This window comes from Moschus berezovskii, chromosome 4, assembly GCF_049115385.1.
Source record: "Moschus berezovskii isolate FMDL1 chromosome 4, NW_MosBer_1.0, whole genome shotgun sequence".
Classification (NCBI taxonomy): Eukaryota; Metazoa; Chordata; class Mammalia; order Artiodactyla; family Moschidae; genus Moschus; species Moschus berezovskii.
Window position 1 is genome coordinate 92604038 of NC_142463.1, and position 19738 is coordinate 92623775.

Consider the following 19738-nt stretch of genomic DNA (forward strand, 5'->3'; position numbering starts at 1 on the left):
GCTGATTTTGAAGTATTGGCTTATCTTTGATGCCTCTGTAGATTCATCCAGCCACTTCTGAATAAATGGCCCACGATAAATGTGTGTTCATGCTCAGCATAGGATAGCTGATCCTAGAAATGTAAGCAGCATCAGCAAACTCTCCCTAACAGGAGGGCTTATCCGCTGAAAAACTATTTTCCCAAGCTAGACTGAGAGTCTGAACTTTGGGGTAGGAGAGGAGGAGCAGATGGACTGGGGTCTAGGCTGCAGGGCAAACTGGAGGGTTTTCTTGGCATGTTTGCTCTTCGGATCTAGAGTTTAGAGTATGTGAGATACAGTGACATTCTCATGCTGGTCCCTAGTCATAGAGGAAACCCTGTCCAGTGAGAAGCTGAGACATTTCAGCCCTTGACTGTCTCATCAGCAAGTGACAGGGGGCCTGGTGGAGGAATGATGGGGTCCTCTTACCTGTCACCTGCCGTTTTCTTGCTTTTTAGTCTTTTGAACATTTCTTTTCCACGTTTTCCGGGCCGAGGCAAATGGTGAGAGGAACCCACACAATCCTTTGAGCTAGAGCTGACCTCTAGGTGGCGCTTTAGCACAGAAAATGGTAGGAGCTGGCCTCGCCTAGGACCTGTGTTTCTTGGGGATATTCATTATACAAGGGGATTCGTGGGAATCGGGCTTCATGGGTTGCACAATAGAGGGGTGACCTGGCCTTTGTCACGTTCAAGCTACGACCCAGAAGAGGTCGTGGGTGGCACAGTGCTGCAAAAGCACCTAGTTCCAGGCAACATCACACAGGTTTGTTAGGTTCCTGCCTGGCAGAGCCCAGAGAAGCTTGGCCAGGTTGCAAGGTTTGGCCTCAGCCTGCTGGGACAGCGAGTCAAGGGCTTCAGGTTTGGTCTCCTCGCATCCAGGAGGCCTCACCCAGGTTCCCAGCCCCAGACTGAGCACTTAGCTTGGTCAGCTGCCTGCCCAAGGTCTCCAGACACTGCAGACAGTTCCTGGGTTACAGCCCTTCCCTCCTCCCTGCACATCTCATTCTCACCCTCTGTTGTTTACCAGGCACCTTCTGCAGTGTGATCTCATTTGCTGCTCACTGACTCCCAGGGAGGAGGGGCAGGGTGCGGCCCTCCAGAGTGGGGCCTTCCCTAAGACCCTTCCCTGTCTATCTCTGCCAGTAAATAGGTCTTTGGGGGCCAACTACTGAATCCAACTTGGTGACTTCAGAGTTTAGCCTGTGGTACTTGGCACGGAGAGGTGCTCAAAATTGTTTACTGAATGAATAAATATTTACAATGGAAGAAACCAAGGGACAGTAGGTAGTTAGTAGTAGAGAGCAGGGTTTCAGGCTTCTGGGACCAGCAACATTGCTGCACTACTAATTACCTCACATGTTTTTCTAGTAAAAAATATAGGTTGCTTTTACAGGGACCCATAGAGATCTGTCTCCATGTCTGGCGTTAAAGAACATGAACATTATAATCTGGCTCAGGCCCTGGAGCCCCAGTCGACCATCTGTCAAGGGCACACCAGCAGCTCTGAGTGAGTCCAGGGGAGTGACTGGCCTTTGTGTGTTCTTCCTTAGAAGTGTGAGGGCATGCTAGGCACTCTGAGCTTCTCATCTTTCAAAACCCTTCTATCAGGAATTCCCTGGCAGTCCAATGGTTAGAACTCCACTTTCTTACTTTGGAGGGCCGAGATTCAGTCCTTGGTTGGGGAACTAAGATTCTGTAAGTTGCGCAGCGCAGCCAAAACAAACAAACAAAAAGAAAACAAAACAAAAAAACCTATTTTTGTCTGTGTCAGGTCTTAGCTGCGGCACATGGGGTCTTTGTTCTGTCATGAGAGATCGTTCACTGTGGTACACGGACTCTCTAGTTGTGGCCAATGTGTGGGCTTAGTTGCTCCATAGTATGTGGAATCTTAGTTCGCGGACCAGGGATCGAACTGGTGTCCCCTGCGTTGCAAGATGAATTCTTTACTGGGAAATCAGGGAAGTCCCCAAAACTTCTATCTCTGATTGACAGAATATCTTTGGGTAAAAAACTCCATCCAGTTATTATCTACCTCATCCCACTCCAATCCATGAATTAACACTTTCTTTGTTGTTTAAATGTACATATTTCAGGTAATTTGAAAGTGAAAGTGAAGTCACTCAGTCGTGTCCGACTCTTTGTGACCCCATGGACTGAAGCCTACCAGGCTCCTCAGTCCGTAGAATTTTCCAGGCAAGAATACTAGGGTGGGTTGCCATTTCCTTCTCCAGGGGATCTTCCCAACCCAGGGATTGAACCCGGGTCTCCTGCATTGCAGGCAGACGATTTACCATCTGAGCCACCAGGATTTAGGACTCTACAATGAGAGCTACATAAGTTCAAGTCCCGACTCCACCACTTTCTTCCTAGTTGCTGACCTTGGGCAAGTCATTTAACCTCTTGTGCCTCTATTTCTCATCTTTGGAGTGATGATAATGAGATATTTAATTTAGAGCATTATTGTGGGGATTTAGAGAGTTAATATGTATAGAACAATTTAACAGTCCCAAGTAATAATTAAAGGCTGGAAAGTATTCTGCTGACCTCTCTCAGTTGTATTCTGGATTTGAGACTGTGTTTTGTATTCACCCTATGTTCACCTCTTCATGATTTTGTAGAATCCCTGGAATTCCTGCGTTCTAGCTGCCAGGCTCTCAATTTGCTCCCACTCAGTTACAGCTCTTTTGATTTCTAAAGAAGAGAGAACGTAACTTGAAATGCATTTTTCTGCTGATCTGTGCAATGCTATCGTCTTTGTCTCGACAGAGCCTCCCCTGGTGACTCCTGTTTGCAGTTCAAATGCTTTCCATAGCGGTGCGCACCAGATAGCACATAGTAGTTGTTTAATCAGCGCTTTTGGCAGGAGGACAGAAAGGAAGAAACCATACAGAGGATAACGTTAGTACACAGTGGTTTATATGGACAAGGTCCCTGTGGAATCGACACTTGTCCCCTAAGACCTACTGACTAAGCATGAAAATCACCAAGGAAATGTGATCAGCTTGGAGGAGAAGAAGGGGATGGAGGAGAGAGAAGAAACTGGAGCAGCCTGCTATCTGACCAAAGATATCAGTGTTTCCAATGATGACTTTTCCATTGGTTCAGGCCAAATTGAAAACGTGCCGCTGCTCAGGGACATCAAAGGCATCTCCAATTGTTCTCTGCCCCAGAGACTCATCTTTCTAGAGGTAGTTTATTATTTGTTTTGTAGCCTCTCAGGTACTACTTTTAATCACTGGAGACCAGCCAGCTCACCAGACATTTCTGTGGGTCTTGGCAGGAGGAGAGGGGAAGTAGACAATGCCCCAAGACAGTTCTTAGTTGAAGCTCTTCTGACCTTGGCAATCTTATTTCAATTCTTATGCCAAATGAGACTTCTAGTAGAGCCTCCCCCACAGCCCAGATCTTCCAGCCTCAAAGACTAGAGTAGATAGAATGTAACTAGAGACTAGTCTAGTTTAAGTTTCCATAAGAGAGTTGAAACTGAAACTCAACAGAGCTTTTCTAGTAGACACATTAGCCATTTAATCAACTAGGTCATTGATGGTAAGTAGGATGTGAGAGTTTGACTGTGAAGAAAGCTGGTCCCCGAAGAATTGATGCTTTTGAACTGTGGTGCTGGAGAAGACTCTTGAGAGTCCCTTGGACTGCAAGGAGATCCAACCAGTCCATTCTAAAGGAGATCAGTCCTGGGTATTCATTGGAAGGACTGATGCTAAAGCTGAAACTCCAATACTTTGGCCATCTCATGCAAAGAGTTGACTCACTGGAAAAGACTCTGATGCTGAGAGGGATTGGGGGCAGGAGGAGAAGGGGACGACAGAGAATGAGATGGCTGGATGGCATCACCGACTCAATGGACATGAGTTTGAGTGAACTCCGGGAGTTGGAAATGGACAGGGAGGCCTGGCGTGCTGTGATTCATGGGGTCGCAAGGAGTCGGACATGACTGAGTGACTGAACTGAACTGAACTGAACCAAGGACTGTCTCAACTGGCATGCCAACTTTGGTTGACGGATAATACCTGCTTGGGGAAGAGTGTTGAGAAGGATTCTGAATCTCCATCATCACATCTGGGCCTTGGGAGCAAGTGCTGTGATCAGTCAACAGCGTTCATTGTAGATGTGGGAAAGGGGAGTAACCCCAAGAGAGATAGATATGTATCTGCTAAAATTGCTCATTAGAAGAGGAGGCTGTTTATTTGAAAGTTGGAAAAACAAAAATGGTTGAATGGTCACCTATGCTCACGTAAGTAAGTCAAGATGGACCTTGAGAAATTCAACACTGGGGGGAAATGTAGTACCAGCTCAAGAAGGAAGGCAAAGGAGGAATAAGGATGGAGACAGAATAATGTTCTGGCTTCATGTCTTTGTAGAACCTTGATGGTATTCAAAAGCAGCCAGATGAAGAGAAACCTGTCATGTCAGATGGCATGACAACCTTAGCAGCTGTTCTGAGTTGGAGTTCAAGACCTGGGCAGACCCCAGAGTCAGATTGATAAGCAGGTGGAAAAGCATAGGGAGTGTTTCCCAAACTGACTTACATGAATCATTTGGTATCTGTGAACTGTTATCAGTATTTTGCCACAAAAAACAGGCAGTAGTGGGGAAATGGAGTTCCACAGTATTCAAGTTTGGGGAACTTTCTGTCAAAAATAGTCAAGATAGTCAATGGTAGCCCAAGATGACTCTTGGCCAGAGAGGGATTATGGAAGAAAAATGCAATTAGCTATAAAAGCAAAAATCTGGCTTGGTTTTGAATCGGAAAGGCCTTGAATGATTGGCTGAATTAAGTTTTGATTGGTAGGCATGGAGGAGAGTGGACGGGACATGTAATGCAATCAGAATTGGGGTTAGGAAAATAACTTTTGGTGCCATGAAGGAGAGATTGAAGACTGGAGAGACTGAAGGGCAGAAGATTATCTGAGAAGCTATTATACGGTCCAAACAAAAAGAATTAACAGCCTATAAACTAGGGCAGCAAGAATGGAGAGAAAGGGCCCAAATCAAGATCCATCTCCCCAGTAGTATTGTTAGGACCAGGCTGACTTCAAGCAGCACTCAAGGTCGTGCAGGGTGTGGTGAAGAGCACCCTAGCCCTGCTCTGCAGCTGCTGGAACAAAACCTTCAGGGTGGGAGGCATATTGCCAAGACAGAAGGTTTGATTAGACAGAAAGTATAACTTCTCACCTCTGGGGATGGTTAAAGCCTAGGAGAGCACCAAGGGCACTAGCCTTATTCTTCTGGAACTCTCTCACAGGCAAGTGGCCACTTGCTCCAGGCCCCTAAGGTGTGTGATCACTCCAATCTCCTTTTGCTCCAGGACTCTATCATTTTAATTTAGCATGTGAATATTAGAAAGGGCCTTTGAGGTTATCTAGTCAATATCTTTCCAACATGTCTTAACACCAGATTCTCCAAGGAGCTCATTAAAATACAGATCCTCCGTCTCCCTTTCCAAACTCAAAGTCTGAGAAAAATCCTTTCCCAAACTTGCTGCAGCCTGGGAATCTGCATTTTATGATGTCCTGAAGAGAAGTGAAAGGCAAAGGAGAAAAGGAAAGATATAAGCATCTGAATGCAGAGTTCCAAAGAATAGCAAGGAGAGATAAGAAAGCCTTCTTCAGCGATCAATGCAAAAAAATAGAGGAAAACAATAGAATGGGAAAGACTAGAGATCTCTTCAAGAAAAGTAGAGATACCAAGGGAACATTTCATGCAAAGATGGGCTCAATAAAGAACAGAAATGGTATGAATCTAACAGAAGCAGAAGATATTAAGAAGAAGTGGCAAGAATACACAGAAGAACTGTACAAAAAAAGATCTTCACGACCCAGATAATCACGATGGTGTGATCACTCACCTAGACCAAGACATCCTGGAATGTGAAGTCAAGTGGGCCTTAGGAAGCATCACTATGAACAAAGCTAGTGGAGGTGATGGAATTTCAGTTGAGCTATTTCAAAACCTAAAAGATGATGCTGTGAAAGTGCTGCACTCAACATGCCAGCAAATTTGGAAAACTCAGCAGTGGCACAGGAAAAGGTCAGTTTTCATTCCAATCCCAAAGAAAGGCAATGCCAAAGAATGCTCAAACTACAGCACAATTGCACTCATCTCACATGCTAGTAAAGTAATGCTCAAAATTCTCCAAGCCAGGCTTCAGCAATATGTGAACCATGAACTTCCAGATGTTCAAGCTGGTTTTAGAAAAGGCAGAGGAACCAGAGATCAAATTGCCAACTGGATTATGGAAAAAGCAAGAGAGTTCCAGAAAAACATCTGTTTCTGCTCTATTGACCATGCCAAAGCCTTTGACTGTGTGGATCACAATAAACTGTGGAAAATTCTGAAAGAGATGGGAATACCAGACCACCTGACCTGCCTCTTGAGAAACCTGTATGCAGGTCAGGAAGCAACAGTTAGAACTGGACATGGAACAACAGATTGGTTCCAAATAGGAAAAGGAGTACGTCAAGGCTGTATGCTGTCACCCTGCTTATTTAACTTAAATGCAGAGTACATCATGAGGAACGCTGGGCTAGAAGAAGCCCAAGCTGGAATCAAGATTGCCAGGAGAAATGTCAATAACCTCAGATATGCAGATGACACCACCCTTATGGCAAGAAGTGAAGAAAAACTAAAGAGGCTCTTGATGAAAGTGAAAGAGGAGAGTGAAAAGTTTGGCTTGAAGCTCAACATTCAGAAAACTAAGATCATGGCATCCGGTCCCATCACTTCATGGAAAATAGATGGGGAAACAGTGGAAACAGTGGCTGACTTTATTTTTCTGGGCTCCAAAATCACTGCAGATGGTGACTGCAGTCATGAAATTAAAAGACGCTTACTCCTTGGAAGGAAAGTTATGACCAACCGAGACAGCATATTAAAAAGCAGAGAAATTACTTTGTCAACAAAGGTCCATCTAGTCAAGACTATGGTTTTTCCAGTGGTCATGTATGGATGTGAGAGTTGGACTATAAAGAAAGCTGAGCGCCGAAGAATTGATGCTTTTGAACTGTGTTGTTGGAGAAGACTCTTGAGAGTCCCTTGGACTGCAAGGAGATCCAACTAATCCATCCTAGAGGAGATCAGTCCTGGGTGTTCAAAGAAAGGACTGATGTTGAAGCTGAAACTCCAATACTTTGGCCGCCTGACGCGAAGAGCTGACTCATTGGAAAAGACCCTGATGCTGGGAAAGATTGAGGGCAGGAGAAGGGGACGACAGAGGATGAGATGGTTGGATGGCATCACCAACTCGATGGACATGAGTTTGGGTGACCTCTGGGAGTTGGTAATGGACAGGGAGGCCTGGCATGCTGTGGTTCATGGGGTTGGAGAGTCGGACACGACTGAGCGATTGAACTGAACTGAACTGAAATCATGTGTATGCATAGTCAAAGTTAGGAATTACTGAGTCCCTTCTCTTCATTTTGCAGGTGAGTCACTGAGGCCCAGACTATCAAGGATGTGCCCCAGGCCCTAGGCCCTGGCACCAGGGCACTACATAAGTGGCAGGACTGGACTAGTCCTCCGTGCTTAGGGCTCCTCCAGTGTATCATGAACTAGTACTTGGTCCCATAGCTTGTCTCCAGGCTGAGGGCTACACAGTGATTCAAAGGTTCAGAAATCTTTTCTTGTCACCTCCCTGCACTGTGGGCCCTGCCAGGAGATATATTGCTTGAGTCTAGGATATACACAGAAGAGTGCTGAGGGCAAAAATAAAAATAATAGTAGTGAACACTTACTGTATGTCAGGCACTGTATCTCTAAGCAGTTCATGTGTGGAACTCTTAATCTTCACAATAACCCCATGAGTCAATATTATCCCCATTTTACAGAAGAGGAAACTGAGACACAGCAAGGTTAAGAGGAGAAGGAGCTGCTTTCACTGCGTCCTGTTCACGTGACTGTGTTCCTTTGCCTTTGGAGCACTCCTAGCTTCTACTTTTTTTATTCCACACACTCAGAGCTGGGTCCTTCCCCTGCTTCCTTGTCCCCAGGGAGTCACTCAGACTAGCACTGGGGGAGTTTGGCTATAGTGTGCCCCCAGTGCCAGGCTCTGCTGTGGACCTCCCTTCACTGAGGGGCTACAGACATCGACATGGTTTCAGCAGCTGGCAGCGTGTTCTAGCCATCAGTCCTGTAGTCAGCCTGGAAGGGGGCCTGCAGACCAGCTGAGCAGGCAGTGGAGAGAGCCTGCTTCTCCTGCCAGCCCCAGCTTGTGCTTAGAGGGGCAAACAAATGCAGGGAAGGCATTCGGGGTGAAGAGGGGCGGGAGCAGAGGTGTTGAGTTGTATGTGGTGTCTGAGATGAGTTTTTGTTCTAGCTGAGGCGCATGTTATATGGCCTCAGAACTCCTGTTGAAACGTTGTCTAACTCTGTTACTCAAGGCCCTTGTGTTAAGACTCACTTGATAAAAGCTCCTCTTGGGTTTCATGAACAAAGTTTATCTCATTTGGAAGTTGGGAAAAGAAAGATGGTTGGATGGTGAACTATGCTCACTTAAATAAAGTAAATCTAGATGGATCTTGGAAGTCCTGGTGGTGAGTTCTCTTGGCTATGTTTTTATTTTTGCAGTGGCTGCTAGGAAGCTCGGGTTTCTATTTGTTTCTTAGGAGAATACCCTATCCAATTTTGAGTTCTTGATGAAATTAACGTCTCCCTGTTTAGTTTTCCCTCCAATTTTAAAGTGTATTAATCTCTGAATCATTTTTTTTTTAGGTCATGCCATGTGGCATGCAGGATCTTAGTCCCCAGCTAGGGATCCAACCCATGCCCCCTGCACTGGGAACATGGAGTCTTAACCATTGGACCACCAGGGAAGTTTCATCTCTGAATCAATTTTAATTTGTCATGCTTCCAACTACAATATATGAAACTATCACTTTCATTGCCTCCTCTATTAATCTGACATTTTTAATAGGTTGTTTTTTGGTTGGTATTTAAATTGTTTTATCTTTGTTGAGCATTTTTTCATGTATTTTCTCCTATAAATTTTTGTGCTTTATGTCCTGTCTTCATCAATCTAAGTGATATTAGTGCTTGTTAGTGCTTACTTATTTATCTATATGATTTCTTTAAATATAAAAATTACCCTTGTGTTCTAAAAAAATTTTTTTAAATTGACAAATAGAGTGTGTGCTTTTATTTTAAGCTGCTTCAAATAGTTTTCCAGAAATAAGCAGGGCAGAAAATGAGTGAACTAATTAAATTTCTTATTTTGTACTACAGTAGGTGTTTATGGAGCAGTCTTTTTGATATTCTACTTTATCTGCTTTTGGTTTCTGGTGATAGAGCAATAGCATTTATTGAGTGGTTATTATGTGCTAGACACTATTCCTTACACATATTATTTCATAACAATATTCTGAGATAGATATTACTATTATCCCATTTTACAGATAAGAAAACTAAGGCCTGGATTAAACAAACTGCAGTGCTCATGCAGCAGTCAATGATAGAGCCAAGATTCAAACCTGAAGCCTTGAAGCCTGTACAGCAGTGGTTCCTAATCAAGGACCGATCTTACCCACCAGGGTACAGAGGAAATGATTTGAAACATTTTTGGTTGTCACAACTGAGGAATTGCTCACTACCATGTAGTAAGTAGAGACTACAGAAGCTGCTGAACATTCTACACTACACAAGGCAGAGAATGATATGATTCAGATGTCATTAGTGCCAAGGTTGAGAAATCCCATGTGGATCAACCATTACATCATCTCTTTAGGACTCCCTGAAAACTCTTTTACCTGGTTCTTCATTTTTGATCCGCTTGTGCAGCTGAAATGCCTCCCAAGGGGGTGGGCCACTATATTCACCCTGGAGGGCACAACAGGCTCTCTGGGAGCCTGAAGGGCAGAAACCTCCTGGGGAAAGAATGCTGAGTGCCAGAAGCAGAAAACAAAGAGCCTTTAGGTCCATTGTCATTGCTAGTCCCAAAAGGGCAGAGGCTACGGAAGGAGTTTGTGGGCTTGTTACCTTAGGAAGGAGTGCCCCTCTTCCCTGACAGGAACCAACCAAAAAGCCCCAGGTCACTGAAGTCCCCAAACATAGCACTTCGCAGGCCCCGCATAACTGCACTGCCCCCCCTGCCCTGGTACTAACCCTATATCTTACCTCATCCAGACCTCTGAGAGCAGGTCCTTCTTACCCTCTCCATCTCATCTAGATACTGACCCAGCCACCACTGGAAGGATCCTGGGATAGGATGAGTCCTGTTTACCCAGGAATGCTTTCACTGGCTCACTGCAGAACCCTTGTGCAGAAGTCCCAGTTTCATCTTTCCAGAGGATAGAGAAGGGAAGAATGCTCCTAATCCTGGCAGCTCAGACATCCTCTTTGGAAGGCAGTGCTGCTGTGGAAAGAATACCACACAAGGAATTGGCAAACTTAGGCTGGTGGATCTGTGTACTCAGGAGCCCAGCTTGGGACTCAGCGCAAGCGTGAGTTGCATTTGTCTCCTCCACAGTACCTGGCACAGGACTTTGCACGGGGCTGACTGTCAACAGTTTCTTGTTGAGTGGAATAAATGCATCACAGCTCAGCTCTGCTCTCTGATCTGGACAGATCAAACCGTTTCCACAGATGGATCCAGGTGGCTGCAGCCGTCAGCTCCATGGCAGAGGAGGTGGGATACATGTCGATCTATGTACAGTACACGACTGAAGGCCGCATCAACCTCCTCCTGCCTGCTGTGCAGGCGCTGGGACACAGCGGTGTGTCCTGCTCTTGCCTGTGGGCTTGTCTCGACCCACCTCATTCCCCATCCCCAAAACACGCACCTAGGCTAGAGGACCTTTGAGGTGAGGGACTATTAGTGAAATGAACTTATAATTGATACTTATTAGGGGCCTGTGTGTGTTTAGTTGCTAAGTTTTGTCCGACTCTTTGTGACCTCAGGGACTGTAGCCCACCAGGAGGCAAGAATACTAGAGTGGGTTGCCGTTTCCTTCTCCAGGGGATCTTCCCAACCCAGGGATTGAACCTACATCTCCTGCATTGGCAGGTGGATTCTTTATCACTGAGCCAGGCCTACTCTGTGCCAAATGCTGGGTCCAGTGTTCAGTTAGTAAGAAATTCAGTTCAGTTCAGTTCAGTCGCTCAGTCGTGTCCGACTCTCCGCGACCCCATGAATCACAGCACGCCAGGCCTCCCTGTCCATCACCAACTCCCGGAGTACACTCAAACTCATGTCCACAGAGTCGATGATGCCATCCAGCCATCTCATTCTCCGTCGTCCCCTTCTCCTCCCGCCCCCAACCTTTCCCAGCATCAGAGTCTTTTCCAGTGAGTCAGCTCGTCTCATGAGGTGGCCAAAGTATTGGAGTTTCAGCTTTAGCATCAGTCCCTCCAATGAACATCCAGGATTGATCTCCTTTAGAATGGACTGGTTGGATCTCCTTGCAGTATAAGGAACTCTCAAGAGTCTTCTCCAACACCACAGTTCAAAAGCATCGATTCTTCGGCGATCAGCTTTCTTCACAGTCCAACTCTCACATCCATACATGACCACGGGAAAAAAATTAGTAAGCAGCAATTAGTAAGAAAGACATGGTCCTTGACTAGTGGGGAATAGGGATTTTGAACAAGGAAATATTAGTGGGATGTATATAATGAAGGAAGTACAACAGAGTTTGTTACTGTTTATTACTATTATAGAGAAATGATAGAAATTTGATGGATATAGTTTTCATCTCAGAAGCCACATTATTGTCCCATTCCTTCAGGCAAAAGTGGCAGTTATGTGTAGGGCCTGATTTAATGGCAACTGAGAGTTACATCCACCCCAAATTATCTGATCCAATAGTCTATTAGGATATAAAGAATACAGGAAGTTTGAAATGATCTGGATTTGAATCCTGTCCCTTCTGAGACCATCTCCCCACTCTGTAAGATTAGATTAATAGTAACCATCCCCAGCATCTCAGGAAGTACCCCTTGAGTGGCCTTGGGACAGCCTTTCATCCTCTCTGACTGGAAGTTCCCACAACCAGAGTGAGGGATGGCCACAGGACAAGGCCATGTCCTAAGAGGCAGTAATTAAAAATCCATGTTAGCTGAGAGAGGAACAAAGGCAAGGCCTGGTCCTCTACCCAGTGGGCTAGTTGGTAGACCAGCCTTGAAGACCCCAGTCCAGGATCCCCAAATGGTAGGAATCAGACAGTGATGTGTGGAGTAAACACTTCTAACTTTACCACCTAATGTTGCTTTTAATGTGTTTTGGGAAAATGCAACCAGCACAGCAAATGCATGATTTTATAAATATTTTTGTCTAGAATGATGCTAGGTTTTAAAAAATGCATTTGTTTAAAGAAGCAGGTAAATAATCCTTCAGTTGACACGATAATAATCGTGAAGGTGGCTCACGAATGGCTCAAGAATGGGAAACACTGATCTTATAAGCCCCTTCTTGTTAGCACTGAAAACACTGAGTGAAGTTTAAGGTTGTCAGGAAGCAGAACTGGGTTGAGAACTGAACCCTCCGGAGCCCAGGGTGGTGGTCTTCTCAGGAGCCCGGGCCACCTTCCCACCTTGAGCTCGTTGCACCAGAAGGCATTTTTTTTTTTTTTTAAACCAGAAAGCATTTTGATTAGAGCTCTTTTTTTTTTTCCTCTTTCAAATAATTTTATATACTTATTTTTGGCTGTGCTGGGTTGCTGCACAGGCTTTTCTCTAGTTGCAGTGAGCGAGGGCTGCTCTCTAATCGCAGTGCATGGGCTTCTCATTGCAGCACTTTCTCTTGTTGTGGAGCATAGGCTCTAGGGAGCACGGACTTCAGTAGATCCTGCTCCCTGGGTCCAGAGCATAGGCTCAGTAGTTGTGGCACATGGGCTTGAGTCCATGTGGGATCCTCCTGGACCAGGGATTGAACTCATGTCTCCTGCATTGGCAGGTGGATTCTTTACCACTGAACCAAGAAATCCTCAGAGCTCTTTTGTTTTTATTTTTATTTTTTTTATACTTTTATTTATTTATTTTTTAAGTACTAGGACTGTTTTAATTACTTTATATGTATTAATCCATTCAATCTTAGCAACTACCCTATCAGGCGAGTACTGTTATTATTATTATTATTATTTTTTAGGAATCTTCACTTAAAAACAACCTTATCTTAAAATGGAGCAACTTTGGTTTTACGAGCAGCAAGCAAAGTACAGAAGCAAAAAAGCGTTACAGGAGCATTAAGTTCTACATTAGGTCACAGCGTCTAATCTGAAATCACACCCATAATATCATTTTTCAGGATATCTGGGAAATAGTTATTTCCCAGGATGTCTGAATCATAGCTACTCTATTTTGACTTTTAATTGTAAAAAAAAAATTTTAATAGCCAAGCAGATTTCACCATTAATGATGTCAGTGTTTGTCTAGGTATGAGAAGATGCAAGAATTGGAACTCATAAAACCTTTTTCTGAAAAGATCTAACTATCTGAAGGCCTGTTCTGCCAGTTTTTTGTGGTTTTTTTTTTTCAGAGCATAGAGTGCCTCATTCCTGATTTTCACCCTGAACTTCTTTCAGGGGGTGTTGAACAGCAGCTTGCAATGGTCATGATGTAATCTTTGTAGAGGCAGCTGGCAAGTACCAACTTCCAGTCAGCAGGGTCCCTTCATAGCCACATATCTGACCATGTGACACCATTTCATGGCCATTGTGTCCCGCGGTGCTGGGAAGGCTCATTCCCAGGTCTAGGGAAGTGATGGGCCACTCAGTGTGCTAAAATTGGACCAGGCCTTGCAAGTAGCAAAAGTCTCTGGACCACTGTCTTACTAGCCTCCTGTAATATGACTCACATACCATAAAATTCACCCTTTTGAAGTGTGTCATTCTGTGGGGTTTAGTATATTCACAGCGTTGTATAACCAACAGCATGGTCAGGATCAGTACTTGAGTGTGTGGCCAGTCAGTCATGTCTAACTCTTTATGACCTCATGGACTGTATAGCCCACCAGGCTCCTCTGTCCTAAAGTTTTCCAGGCAAAATACTGGGTGGGTGGCAATACCGTATCTACTGGTACTCACCTTCCCCCTCAAGCCCCTGTCAACAACTAACCTACCTTTGGTCTCCATAGGTTTGTCTGTTCTGGACCTTTTACCTAAATGGAATCACATAGTATGTGGTCTTTTGTGTCGACTTCTTTCACTTAATGTATGTTTTCAAAGTTCATCCATGTTGCAGCATCTATCAGCACTTCATTTCTTTGATTGCTGAGTAGTATTCCATTGTAGCATTGAAATGTAGATATACTACATTTCAGTGACTCCTTTATCAGTTAATGGACATTTGAGTCATTTCCACTTTTGGCTACTTTTTGCATGGATATATGTTATTTCCCAAAGAGAAATTAAGGCAACAATATGAAGTTAAAGTTGAAGGGAATGATGGATACCCCCCAAAAGACAAACATCTACTACAGCATGGCCAGATTTTGAGAGGGAAAGTCCAGGACTCCTGGAGTAGCAGCACCTATCAAACCTGGGGCAGGAAGAGGAGGCTGAATGAAATGCAGGGGTAGGAGGAGGTGAGGAGAGCAGGTGAGAGAGGCTCAGCCATAGGATGGCCCAGGCTGGGGCCCAGACTAATCTGCCCCTCTGTTCCTGCCATCTTAACTTTTCTTCCTTTCTCCTGTCTGGCTCAGTAGTCGTGGCGCACAGGCTTAGTTGCTCTGTGGCATGTGGTATCGGACTGTGTCCCCTGCATTGGCAGGCGGATTCTTAACCACTGAACCACCGGGGAAGTTTGGGACTTAAAATTTTAACCTTGTCCACATAAAGGATGAGTGTTCCAAAGAGACAGAGTGACTACACGTTTGACAGACTTTGCCACAAGATTGGCTCCAGTTTGAGAAAATGAGGCCCAACAGCATTGTTGGTTGGGATCTCTTAGGAATAATCTTCCTCATTTATAAGACAGACACAATAAGAGACTTTCTTTTCCTCTGGACATTGTGATGTGTTGGTGTGGTGTTTGGAGTGCAATAAATAATTTTGGCATGAGAGAAGCCAGCCTGAAAATGAAGCCAGTACACAGATGAGGAAAGAAACAAGAGAGGGCAGGGAGAACACAGAGTCACAGTCCCTGGCTTCTACCAAAGACATCCAACCGCTGCGTTTCCAGTTATAAGAGCAAGTGTTGCTTGGCTTTTCGGTTGCTTGCAGCCAAATGGATCCTAACCAATACAGTAGCAATTATACATAAAAAACTACTAGAGAAACCAAAAGGCAAGGGAGTCAGTGAAGACCTGGGTTCTGGCCCCATTTCTGCCTTGCGCCTCTTAGCCAAAGCATTTAACACCTGAGTCGCAGTTTTGCCTCTTTCACAGAGCTGCTGCAGAGTGAAACCAAGGGTGGGATATCCCTGTGTAGACTAGTCTAAGCACAACGGATTTTTATTTTTCCCAGACTCTTGTAATCAAATGAGACAGGGGCAAAAGTATGGTGATAAATGAACAAAAAAACAGCTGTTCTCTCAAAGGCTTTAACATCCCAGGTTCCCATTTGGCCTAAGTTTTCTTGTATTCTCTATACTTGGCAGCTGGGTGGGAGGCAGTGGGAGGTAGGAAAGAGAAGGAAAGGCTTTGAAGTAGAATTGGGTCAAAGTCGATCACTAAACTGCACGTAAATGTGGGGAGTTTGCTTTTCCTTTTCTCTGTGTTCTTAACGATGCATTGAGAAAGCTGTAGGCTCCTGTTCAGGAGGGAGGCGGGGAAGGCTGTCTGATGTCCCAGATCAGATTTACTTTTATTCTCTTCTCCTCCTAGCAGCCCTTGGAGGTAGGGATATTTGCTTCTGTTTTCAGGTGTGGAAATGCCTTAGCGAGGTCAAGTCACCAGCTCTCGGTATGAACTTGAACTTAGTCCTATCAGATTCCAGACCGTATGCTCTGTTCTGTAACCCTCACCGGCTCCTAGGAAAACATAAAAACATACTCCATTGTATCTGAGCTCCAGAAGTTTAAAACTGAAGCTTAGAGAGGGCTGAGGGGAGGCACTGTTTCCTCCGGTGAACTTCAAACATTCTTTTTCCCTGAAGGCTGCACCCTCAGGGAAATATGTGTAAATACCTAGGATATCTTTGAAGGACACTCGAGAACTGGTCAGAGTGGGTAATATGAGGCTGGCAGGAAAGGGAACTGGGTCTCTGGAGGATGGTGAAGAGAGAGGGTTTAACTTTTCACGGTTGACCTTTCCCTTGGTAAACATTGTACTATGTGTATATGTTACCTATTGAGAAAGTAAATTACATGATTTTCGGTGTTTAGGTCTTAGATCTGCTGCTTTTCACCAGCAACATGGCTTAGTAACTCTTTAATATTTCCTCATTTGTAAAATAGTGATAAAAATGTCTACTATTCAGACCTACTCAGAAAATTAGATCATAAAATGCACAGGGAAGTGTTTGACACTGAGTAAAATGCTCAGTAAATGAAGGCTGCGTCTCAAAACTGCAAAGGTCTAGCCATAGGAAAACTGTAATTAATAAGTCATTACTGCTTGTTGTTCAGGGCATTTATACAAGTAGTTTTGCGATATTTAAATTTTCAGCCTGCACTGCCTCTTGGACTTGAAATAGTTTGGCAAGTTGACGATGAGAATAAGCTGTATGTTATAGGAGAGCAGGCAGGTGTGGGGTCAGACAGATCTGGCTTCAGAACCTGGGGCTGTGGAACCCTGTGTGAGGCACTCAGGCTCTTTGAACTTCAGTTCCCGTTAGCCCTGGGACTGTCGAATCCTCATGGGTGGCCTTTGTTCCTCATCAGATTCCTACTGCCCAACCAGATCCGACTCAATAACAGATTAGCTAGAAATCTTTTGGTGGGGATACAGGGAAGAAGTGGACAAGGCAATGGCACCCCGCTCCAGTACTCTTGCCTGGAAAACCCCATGGACGGAGGAGACTAGTAGGCTGCAGTCCGTGGGGTCGCTAAGGGTCGGACACGACTGAACGGCTTCACTTTCACTTTCACGCATTGGAGAAGGAAATGGCAACCCACTCCAGTGTTCTTGCCTGGAGAATCCCAGGGACAGGGGAGCCTGGTGGGCTGCCGTCTATGGGGTCTCACAGAGTCGGACACGACTGAAGCGACTTAGCAGCAGCAGATAGGGAAAAAGACACAGATCACACACTACACGGTTGCCATTTCCTTCTCCAGGGCATCTTCCCAACCCAGGGATTGAACCGGCATTGCAGATGAATTCTTTACCATCTGAGCCACCAGGGAAGCCCACACACATACTACATAATAGATACTAAATCAAATTCTCCATCAGACACCTTTTAAAAAAAAATTTTAGTTGAAGTATAGTTGATTTACAATGCTGTGCCAATCTCTGCTATACAGCAAAGTGACTCAGTTATATACATATTTATAGATTCTTTTTAATACTCTTTTCCATTATGGTTTATCACAGGATTATTCCTTATAGTTCCCTATGCTGTACAGTAGGACTTTGTTTATTCCTTCTGAATGTAATGGCTTGCATATGCAACCCCAAGCTCTCATTGTTTCCCTCTCCCTCCCCCCTCCCCCTTGGTAACCACAAGTCTGTTCTCTTGGAGTCTGTTTCTGTTTTGCAGATAGGTTCATTGGTGCCATATTTTAGATTCCACATGTAAATGATATCATATGATGTTTAGCTTTCCCTTTCTGACTTACTTCACTTAGTGTGATAATCTTTAGTTGCATCCATGTTGCTGCGAGTGACATTATTTCATTCTTTTTTGTGACTGAGTAGTATCCCATTGTATATATGTACTACATCTTCTTTATCCGTTCATCTGTTGATGGACAGTTAGGTTATTTCCATGTCAGGGGTGCATATATCTTTTTTAATTATAGTTTTGTTTGGGTATATTCTCAGGAGTGGGTTGCTAGATCATACGGTAATTCTGTTTTTAGTTTTCTGAAGAACTTCCACACTGTTTTCCATAGTGGCTGTACCAGTTTACATTCCTACCAACAGTGTATGAGGATTCCCTTTTCTCTACACCCTCTCCAGCATTTGTTATTTGTAGACTTTTTAATGGTGGCCAGCCTGGCTGGTATGAGGCAGTACCTCATTATGGTTTTGATTTTCAGTGCTCTAATAATTAGAGATGTTGAGCATCTTTTCACGTGCCTACTGACCACCTGTGTGTCCACTTTGGAGAAATGTCTGTGAAGGTCCTCTGCCCATTTTTGATTGCGTTATTTATTTATTTTTTGTTGAATTGTATGGGTGTTTGGATATTTTAGAGCTTAAGCACTTGCATCACACATTTCTTTCCCACCTACCCTCCAAAATCCCTCTTCCCTGTCAATCATTTTCCTGCTCTCTCCTTTTCACCTTTATATGTTCTTAAAATTCTCCCTGTTGTCGGGAGTAGTTCACCTCTGCCTTCAGTGGCTGTGCCCCACTCAGCAAAACAAAGACCAAGCAGAAGCCATCCTTCTAGTTCTTGAGTGTATCTCTTTGATGAGGGGCTGGGGGCAGCCTCAGTCCATCCTGCCATGCCTAACTGGGGGATAATTATACTTACCTTGCAAGGCTGTTGTGAGGATGAGCAGAGCTAGAATTCAAGTCCAAGTTTTCTGACCTCAAGTTCACTATCCCTCCCCCCAGCTACAACAGAATATTATAGAATCTGTTTGCTGGAAACTCACCTAACGATAGGTTGGCCACTAGAAACTCACCTAGCTCTCAGTCTAACAACTTTGCTGTTGTTATACACTCAACTTTTAGAAGAGACAAAGAGCTAGTCAGGAATTTGAAAATAAAAATTCAGTTTCCAGAATAAGTGCTGAGGTCACTACAATTTTATGCCAGTATCTTATTTTCTATCTGTGATGCCAACCAGGGAGACTTGAATTTAGAGTGATAACCCTCGAGGCAGAGCAAGATCCTCTATTGTCAATGAACCATCTTACTATGTTCACTGACCTCCACTTAGGCAAGAAGGCAGACTGCGATGTTTCAAAAGTCATCCACGGGACTTGAGATATGATGAGGTTTTCTTCTTAGTCTGACTTCCCACTTTGTAAACCTACTAGCCTGTTGGGATTTCACCGTGTAAGACCTCTCAGAAAGCGAAAGGAACCAGGATGACCACGCCTGTCAAGAGGTCCAGCAGAGAGGCGAGCTGGCTGAGGCAGGCAGCAGTGGGGCCTGGAGTAGCGTGTGTATAAGTTTCTTTGGGCAGCTGTAACAAAGTATTGCAAACTCAGTGACTTAAAACAACAGAAATTTATCCTCTCTGGAGTTCTGGAGACTGGAAACCCAGAATCAAGGCGTCAGTAGGGCTGCTCTCTCTGAAGTCTCTACGAGAGGGTCATTCTTTGCTTATTCCTACCTTCTGGCATTGCTGGCAATCCTTGGCACAGCTTAGCTGGTAGATGTATCAAAGCAATCTGTACCTCTCACATCACATGGTGGTCTCCCTGTGTGGCTCTGTGATCTATTCTTATTTTCTTTCTTTCTTTTTTTATTGAAGTACAATTGATGTATAATGTTGGATTAGTTTCAGTACAGTAGGTCCTTGGGATCTCTTCTTATAAGTACACCAGTCACTGGATCAGGCCTGCCCAATCCAGTATGGCCTCATCTTGACTATCATGTCTACAAAGACCCTATTTTCAAATAAAGACACATTCACAGGTCCTGGGGGTTAAGACTTCAACTCATTTTCTACTCATAGAGAACACTTCAATTCACAACAGAGCACTATTCCTGT

General features: G+C 44.4%; 1 protein-coding gene across 2 annotated transcripts in view; it reads left to right on the forward strand.

Annotated features, from left to right (window-relative positions):
- LRIG2 (leucine rich repeats and immunoglobulin like domains 2) overlaps positions 1-19738 on the forward strand; it is a 113387-nt gene that overhangs the window by 79376 nt on the left and 14273 nt on the right. The window lies entirely within an intron of this gene.